Source organism: Geospiza fortis, unplaced genomic scaffold (genome assembly GCF_000277835.1).
Source record: "Geospiza fortis unplaced genomic scaffold, GeoFor_1.0 scaffold114, whole genome shotgun sequence".
NCBI classification, from domain to species: Eukaryota; Metazoa; Chordata; class Aves; order Passeriformes; family Thraupidae; genus Geospiza; species Geospiza fortis.
In genome coordinates, this window is record NW_005054383.1 from 1,828,154 (window position 1) to 1,837,572 (window position 9,419).

Below are 9,419 nucleotides of genomic sequence, written 5' to 3' on the forward strand. Positions count from 1 at the left end.
GGGATTTGCTGTGGCACTGCAAGGAGCTGCATGGGAGAAGCCTCCCAGCAGCCTCCACAATTCCCTGCTTTAAGAGCAGTTTTCTCCCTAGAGAGGGAAAAAAACCTGACCAAAATCAGGAATGAAGTGCCTGGACCAAGCCCACAGCCATGAGGAGCCCCATCCCTGACCCACTGGGGTCTGTCTCAGGTTGGAAGGTGTGGCTGGGGGTGTTTATTCTGTTTAATCTGTCAGAGCTGGGGCAGTTATCCTCTGTTCATGGGGCAGTTTTCTTTATCTCTGCCACAGCCAACCCTCCCTCCAGGAGATCTCTGCTGTCCATGGCCACTGAGTGTCCCTGCAGGGCTGATCCAATTCCAGCATCCCATGGGGAGATGCTGCGCCCAGGGGAGGAGCCAAGCATTCCTACCTGGATCCAATCTGAGCCTGGAGCAGCACAGCAGCCTTTGCCCCCTGCATTGCCAGAGGAGCAGCTTTCTGCTGCCCTGCATTGCCAGAGGGAGCCCAGGCCCATCTGCAGCAGCCCTGGAGCTGCAGAGGAAAACTCCCCCCTTGTGCAGGATCCCTGCTCCAGCAGCAGCACAGCTGGCACTGCAGGAGGGCTGAGCCCCCATGGGATGGGGCTGTGCCACCCCCTGACACACAGGGGGCAGGGCCTGCTCTCACTCTGGCAGTGGTTTGGGTTTTTTTTGTTTGCACTATTATATTTGTATTTTTAATTTTCCTAGTAAAGAACTGTTATTCCTGTTCCCACATCTTTGCCTGAGAGCCCCTTAATTTCAAAATTACAATAATTCAGAGAGGGGAGGTTTGAATTTTCCATTTCAGGGGAGGCTCCTGCCTTCCTCAGCAGACACCTGGCTGTTCAAACCAAGACAGGCTCTCCCATCCTCAGCTCCCTGGAGGAAAAGCCCAGCCCAGCCCCAGAAGCAGGAGAGCTGTGTGCCAGGGAAGGATCCACCAGCACTCTCAGGGATTTGGGCTCTCCCCATGGAGCCAACACCAAGCGTCCAGCTCAGCACTAGGGGCACTTGAATTGTCCCCATGGCTCTCCTTGGTGATGTCCCCTCCTGCCTGCCCCACAACCCACAGGACCATTAATAAATCACTGTGCCCACAGCAGCTCCAGCAAAAGCTCTACAGGGAAGGGGAAGCCTCATCAGAACCCAAAATTTGGGAGAGGAGACCATTCCTGCAGAGCTGTGAGCCGTGCAGGGAGCCCAGGCTGGCACTGCCACGGCTCCATGGCATCCTCAGGGCTGCTCCTTGGCCTTGGAAGATTTGGGATCCCAGAACAAGGTTCCTGCCAGGTACCACTGGTGTGAACTGGGACTCCCCTGTGAATACAGAGCTCTCTTTCAGCCTGGAGCTGTCTCTGCCACCAGCACATCCAAGGCCTCCAGCATAAGGACCTGGAGCTGCAGTCATTCCAGAGCAGCCCATGGAGCTGCTCCAGGGCTGCAGCCCCTCTGCTCTGGAGCCAGGCTGGGAGAGCTGGGGGTGCTCACCTGGAGAGGAGAAGGCTCCAGGGACACCTCAGAGCCCCTGCCAGGGCCTGAAGGGGCTCCAGGAGAGCTGCAGAGGGACTGGGGACAAGGGATGGAGGGACAGGACACAGGGAATGGCTCCCACTGCCAGAGGGCAGGGATGGATGGGATATTGGGAATTAGGAATTGTTCCCTGGCAGGGTGGGCAGGCCCTGGCACAGGGTGCCCAGAGCAGCTGTGGCTGCCCCTGCATCCCTGGCAGTGCCCAAGGCCAGGCTGGGCAGGGCTTGGAGTGACCTGGGACAGTGGGAGGTGTCCCTGCCATGGCAGGGGTGGGATGGGATGAGCTTTAAGGTCCCTTCCCACACAAATACTGGAAGATCCAAAGCACAAACACACGAGGATACGAACAACCAGTGATTCTGAGAGCTGCTGAGGAGATCCCTGCTGTTCCTCCCCCTGTGGCTGCAGTCCTGCCTCTGCTGGACCTAAAGCATCAGCCCCCAGCACCACCCCACGTGTGGAAGGGGACTGAGAGCTGCAAAGATCTGAAAGTGGAAAAGGAAAGCTGAGAGGAGCTTTAGGGGCTCTGCCTGACGTGGGACAATGAGGGAAGCACCATGTCCTGCACACTGGGCTGGCTCAGCACCAGCTGCACTGCAGATGTCCCAAAACCCTCATCAGGAGAGCAGCCCAGAGCAGCTCAGAGCACACCCAGAGCATGGAGTCCACTCTGAGGGCAGCTGGGAATGCTTCTGGCAGGTGGGAGAGCCACTGCAGGTACCAAATGCACAAATCCCCAAGGGCAGAGTCCCTCTGTCCGTCCACCTGCCCATGGGGACAAGGCCCTGGAGCAGCCCCAGGGTCTGCTCTGGGCCCTCCTGACCAAACACACCTGGAGGGGTCCAGGGGAGGGAACAGGGCCCTCACTCCTCAGCAAACTCTCATTTTCAGCAGTCTGGGGAGGCAAAACCTCCCTGAAGCTCATCTAAACCCATCACCCACATGTGTCCAGGTGGGCCCCTCACAAGAACAAAGACACTGAGGGGCTGGAGGGATCCAGAGAGGGAAACAGAGCTGGGAAGGGGCTGGAGCACCAGGAGGGGCTGAGGGAGCTGGGAAGGGGCTCAGCCTGGAGCAAAGGAGGCTCAGGGGGGACCTTGTGGCTCTGCACAGCTCCTGACAGGAGGGGACAGCCGGGGGGGTCGGGCTCTGCTCCCAGGGAACAGGGACAGGAGGAGAGGGAATGGCCTCAAGTTGTGCCAGGGGAGGTTTAGGTTGGATATTGGGGAAATTCCCTCATGGGAAGGGTGGGCAGGCCCTGGCACAGCTGCCCAGGGCAGTGAGGGGTCCCCATGCCTCGAGGGGTTCACACAAGATGTGGCTGTGGCACTGGGACTCGTTTCAGGGCAGTGATGGAGCAGTTGGATTCCATAATCCCAGAGCTCCCCAGAGCCTCCCTGACTCCCAGCCCAGCAGAACCAGTCTGGCAGCTTTGTGCCTCCATTCTCCACAGGTGCCTGAATTCACACAGGCACACAGAGGGAAGGGCTCAGCAGGGCCAGGAACCCACACAGCAGTGATGGAAAGACGGAGCCAGGCATGAGGAACAGGAAGAACCAAGCCATGCCTCACTGCCAGCACATTCCCAGAGCTGGAACAATGTTGGTTCATTATTGTTCAGGCTCCATTCCTAGGAAAAACGTGGGTGCCATGGCAGAGGGGATGCTGAGAGTGGCCCAGCAGGAGCTCTCCCTGCCCAAGCAGCTGAGGCTAAAGGGAAGTCATTTGTTTTGCAAAATTCCAAGCCAGGAATAAAGAAAAAAAAAAAAAAAAAAAAAAGGCCTCTGGGTTCCAAGCAGATCATTCCTCTGACAATGAGCAGCAAACGAAAGTCAAACAGGAATAAAGTGCAGAGGAATTCTGTGGGCAATTGTAATGATTATCAATTATTGTCTGGGCTGAGTTACATAATGCTATCACAGCCTGGGAATGCTTTGGGAGAGGGCTCTGTGGGCAAGAGCAGCTCCAAATGAGGCCTGTCTTGTGGTGCACTGTCATATTCCAGTTAATTATGGTGACCCCAATGCAATTTTAATCAATCACAGCCTCAGGAAATACTCCGCTCCTGGCAGGAAGCTTCTTGTGAATGCACCTCTCCTCTCTCAGTATTTACAGGGGGTTTAGAAAGGAGAGGAAGGAGGAATCTCATACAGGCAGACAGTGACAGGACAAGGGGGAAGGGTTTGAACTGAGAGATTTACATTGGATATTACAGAGAGATTCTGCCCTGGCAGGGTGGGCAGGCCCTGGCACAGGGTGCCCAGAGCAGCTGGGGCTGCCCCTGGATCCCTGGCAGTGCCCAAGGCCAGGCTGGGCAGGGCTTGGAGCACCTGGGACAGTGGGAGGTGTCCTTGCCCATGGCAGGGGTGGGATGGGGTGGGCTCAAGGTCTTTCCAGCCCATCCCTGAAGACCCTGAGATGGTCCCTTGGCTGCTGCTGGGGCTCCTGTCCCAGCCCTGCACAGGTGGGGCTGAGGCTTCTCCTGGGCAACCAGGGCTTCTTTACTTGCAGGAATGAACACAACTAACCTTGATCAAAACAAATCCCAGCATGGTTGGGGTTGGAAGGGACCCTAAATCCCATCCAGTGCCACATCCATGCCATGGCAGGGCCCTTCCACTGTCCCAGGCTGCTCCAATCTCACCTTGGGCACTGCCAGGGATCCAGGGCCTTCCCACCCTCACAGGGAACAATTCCTAATTCCCAATATCCCATCCATCCCTGCCCTCTGGCAGTGGGAGCCATTCCCTGTGTCCTGTCCCTCCATCCCTTGTCCCCAGTCCCTCTCCCAAAAATCCACCCCCCACTCCACATTCACTGCACTCTCAACCTGCAGGAGCCAGGCAGAATGAAAAGGTTGATTTCATAAAGTGGGAGCTGGGATAAAATTACCACCAGCAGCCTCCTGCCAGCCCACACAGACAAACCCAGCCTTTGAGCATTCACAGTCCTGCAGGCTCCATCCCTGCAGGACAAGCATCCCTCCATCTGATCCCAGCCACAAACACATCAGCAGAGCTCTGCCCAGCTCTGATCTGCTCCCAGCCCTCCCCACCACTCCCAGGAGCTTAAAGCCAAACCCAGGCAGGAGCAGCTAAAAAAACCCAGGAGCACAGGATTCATCTCTTCCTTGGAGGCTTTTGGGATATTTATAAGTGAATCAAGCGAGCTGAAAATGGAATTTGCAAAGCAGCCACCACCTCGCCCAAAATTACACAAAATATGTTGGCTTGGAAGCCTTTTCCTCTCTGAGGGAGAAAGAAAAACTCCTGTCTTGGAGCTCCTGGAGCACACAGACCTGGTATTTATTGATGGTGGTAAAAGCCCTTTGAAGAGGGAGGAGAGGAGGGAGGAGGAGAGGAAAGGGCTCCCACCCAATCTCCCAAAACCCACAAATTCCCTGCCATGATTTTCTTTGGTGGGGGGAAAAACTGGGCCCTTGGTCAAAGCAAGCAAAATATTGCAGATTTGTCATTGTTCCAAAGCACACAGGGGTGTCCACAGGCACCTCCTGCACACCACAGCATCCCCCAGTGCCATCCCAGCCCCTCTCCACAGCAGGAACCAAATTCCAGGAGCTGGACCTGCTGCTCCTTCCAGGCCAGGATATTCCATGCAGTTAAACAGCAATTAAAGCCTCTGGAAGGTGCAGCAGCAGCAGCAGCACAGTTGGAGGCAATTTAAGCCTCACTGGCCTGTGAAAGCATGAGAGGTAATTTTAGAAATCTCTTCATAAAAGCAGCATTTCCTCTGCTCAAACTGGGTAAGAACCATGAGAAAATGAGAAAAAAAAAACAACCAAAAAAAGGGTTTTCCTCGTGACAGAGATCATTAGATTTCACAGGGAAGTGGGAGAAAACCAAGGGGAAGAGGGAGGACATCCCAAATCAGCTGCCAGGTCAGCATGGCCACGGGAGATGGAAGGAGGAGCCCTGGATGCAGTACCCACCTCCCCAGGATCCATCAGAGGGGAGCAGGAACAGCAGCCTGGCATCACCACAGGGAGCACCTCTAAAAAGCTGCAGTTTGACACTCTCCAGACTTCATTACAGGAAACAACTGCCAGCTTTTCAGATTGTTTTATTCAAGAATAAAAACCAAGCGCAGGATTCTTTGCAGCTGCTGTCTGGAGCGATCCCTGCCAGCCCCAAAATGGGATTTGTTCTGCAGCTCTCAGCTCAGGCCGGGCACCCCATTCCAAAAGGCTGAGAAAAGTACAAAAACCTGATAAAACCCCTCAGGAACCATCCCCGGGGGGAAAGTTAAAAGCTGAGTATGGAGAGCTCAGCTGAGGATGAGCTGATGTGGTGGCAGGACAGGTACTGAGGGATGGAAATTTTAAAGAAAGCAAAATAAATCACACTGCAATGAAGCTCAAAGTGATCATCCAGAGGGAAAAAAAAAGGCTGAAGATCCCTTGGAACAGGAGCCTTTGGAAGTGAGTGAGACAAACTCTGGGATTTCTCTTAATTGAGCCAAGGCAGTGAGATCATGTGGTGCAAGAGGCTTTTCCTTCTCCAATTGTCTGTTAGATCAGAACAGAAAAGGAAAAACAACCCAAGGTGCCAGCAGGACGCTTGTCCTCAGCCTCACAAACAATCCATTCTCCTCTGAGCCTGCTGGAAATAAATCCAGGGAGAAGAGCCTTGGGCTCTGTCACCTCAGCCAGCCAGACACAACGCAGGGCTACAGGAAAATTTAATTTTGGAATAAAAATTTAAACCAAAAGTGGTTGCACAATGGCTTTAGGTTCTGTGCAACCCGCAGACGTGCAAGACACAACCCCTCCTGCTTGACAAGGTGACATAAAAGTGACATCAAGTGTGTCCCCAGCTCCCTGCTCACTGTTTAAGCCAATCTTACTCCATCCCTCTGTCCCAGCCAGTGACTCCAGGGAGCAGCAGATCCCAGAGAAATGCAGGGAAAAGGGGGAGGAAGGAGACAATAACAACACAGCACCCCTGGCAGCTGCCTCCCAGGCGGTTTGGGAGCAGTCCAGGGGTTTGGGATGAAAAATCAAGTGGTTCTCAAGGAAAAAGCTGTCCTCAAGACCCTTCTGTCCCACATCTTGTTTGTAAATCCATGGAGCGTATCAGGGGTCCATGGGAGCAAAACAATCCGTGTTGGACAAACCCCCTCCTGGGGGAGGCTGTGGGGGGACCGTCCCAAAGCTGTCCCTTCCCTTGGCTCAGGTGTCACCCCCAGCACCACCCTCCCATCGCCCCTTGGAAGATGATGGTGCTGGCCGGAGCTCAATCCCTATCAGCTGTTATCTCTGCAGATCAAAACAAACTGCCCTTATCTCTGCCCTCATCTCTTCCCCATGCCAGCAGCACGGCCACAGAGCTCTCCCAGTCAGTCCTCCAACACCCCGAGCTGCTTAAGCAAAACCCCATCCCAATCTCATTTTTGAGCCCCATGGAGAGAAAAAACCTCCAATTCACCCGAGCAGAAACCCCCAATCCCACGGTGTTTATGGAATAAACGCCAGCTGGTGCCTTCCCTTTGACATTTAGCTAATAATTGTTGCAGCCAAACGAGCTGACAGTGCTCACTCAGCAGCCCATGAATGCCTCTGGTGTTTGACTGAGCGCTAAAGACAACACTTGCTGCTCTCCAGCTCCTCACCCATGTGGATACACACACACACAGCCTCTCCTGCAGCCCCCTCCAGCCTCGGCAATCAGCTGCTGGTCCTGCTTCAATTTAGCCATTTGTTCCAGCCCTGTGGGCAGCGGGAAGGAGGGCAGGAGAAAAGGAACCAGGCACCTCCAGCAAGGGGGCTGGAGTTTGTTCCTCATGAGCTGCCCTGTGATTACCCAGGCAGCCACCACACCCCGGCCCCTCTCTGCCAGCACCCCAGGCACGGCTGTGGCACAACCTTTATTTACACCTGCAGGGTCCCATTTAGTCCCCTGACCACTGTTTTACCCACTGGGGATGCTCCTGCCCTCTAACTCCCGCCTGAGCTGGATCTCTGTTTTCCAGAAGCCCAACTTTGGGCCCAAGTTCAGCTGCTCCACAAAAAATAGGTCAAGGAACTCCTCCAGAACTGCTCCCTTTATTACTCCACACATCAGGGGGCTCAGGCTGGATTTTGGGAAAGGTTCTTCCCCCAGAGGGTGCTGGCACTGCTCAGGGAATGGGCACAGCCCCGAGGCTGCCAGAGCTCCAGGAGAGCTTGGACAGGGATGCCCAGGGTGGGATTGTTGGGGGGTCTGTGCAGGGCCAGGGCTTGGACTCAGTGATTCTTGTGGGACTAAATGGGACCCTCAAGGTGTAAATAAAGGTTGTGCCACAGCCGTGCCTGGGGTGCTGGGAGAGAAGGGTCGGGGTGTGATGGGTGCCTGGGTAATCACAGAGGAACAAATATGATCTGCTGGGAGCTTACAGACAATCACCAACCCCTTCTCCTCCTCCCTCAGCGTGCCCTGGTCCTTTCCAAGCTGCAGGCTCACCCCAAGTGTGACCTCCTGCACACACAGACATCCCCTTTCCTCCTGTGCCAGTCCCCTGCAGTGCCCAGGACCTGGTGGCCCAGGCGCTGCCACACCAACGTCCCCAAGGTGCTCAGCCCCCAGCTGTCCTGCGTGCCAGGAGCTGCCCGTGCCAGCCTCCTGCCGAAGAGAAATGCCTTTGCAAAGCATCATTTAGGGCAGCACAGGCTGTGCTCAGCAGGAGGGAACAGGGAGCTGCACAGAGTCCCTTCCCAGCCAGATCCATGTGGACAGACACCATCCAACGGCACAAACACTCCAGGGACACCCCTGAGCTTCAGAGTGACCTTAGCAGCTCACAGCCCTCCCCAGGCCATGCTCTGAGGTGTTTTCCCAGCTCAGTGAGGCCCCTCTGGAGCTCTGGCCCCATCCCTACGTCGGCACCAGGCACTGCTGGGCTGAGCTGCATCCCCAGAGCCACCTGCCATGTCCCTGCCACATCCCTGCCACCTCCTGTCCCCGTTTCCCACGTCCTTGGGCCGCTCCTGCCAAGGGACACGAGGGCACACAGTCCTCAGGGAGGTGGCACCGTGTGCAGGAGCCTCCAGGCACTGTCTGCTGCTGCCTCCTCTGCTGGGGACAGCGGTGGGACACGGCCGTGGCACAGGGAGCCTGGCAAGGCAGGGCAGAAGGGAGGATTTAGGAATAAAACCTCTCTGCTGGCACAGGCAGGAGCAGCCGAGGTACCTGAGCTCACACCTTGAAACCCTCTGCACACACAGTGTCCCCTCAGCAACACAAAGAAGTTCCCCGTCTCCACTCTGCAGGGCTGTTTTTCTGAAATAAATGCCTTTGTTTTATCTTTGAGAGGTGTTTCTAGCAGGAGGACAGGGATAAAAAGCCCTCCTCCACCGAAAGCCTCCTTCACACATGATTTGCTTTGTCATGGCACTTAAATACCCGCGCAGCAGCCAGGGATGGAGAACGAGAGCAGACCTGGGCAGGCACAGGGAAACTTCACAGCAATACCTGCGTTCCTTAAAAAAAAAAAATCTTCTTTTCCTGGTAGCGATGCCAGCCCAGGCCAATGCACGAAACACCAACAGATCCATCTCCGTGCCCTGGTGAGCGCTGCCGGAGCTTGCTCCATTTTGGGTCAGCCCAGGCAGATTCAAATTACACCGCTGTGATCTGCTGCAGGGGAGCAGCGGCTGGCCAGGGCACAGGGCGGCAGCAAAGGGGAAAATAAAATATGAGGCTGTCAAAGCCCGACAAGCGAGCAGGGAGCCAGGGAACGGCCTGGGCTGGAAAGGCCCTGAAGGATCGCTCCAAGCCGCTGCCAGGGCAGGGATGCTCCCGTTATGGGGTGACCACGGTCAGCAAGGGGGGCGCGGAGCAGCCCCGGCATGTCCCCGGGATGTCCCCGTGCCCA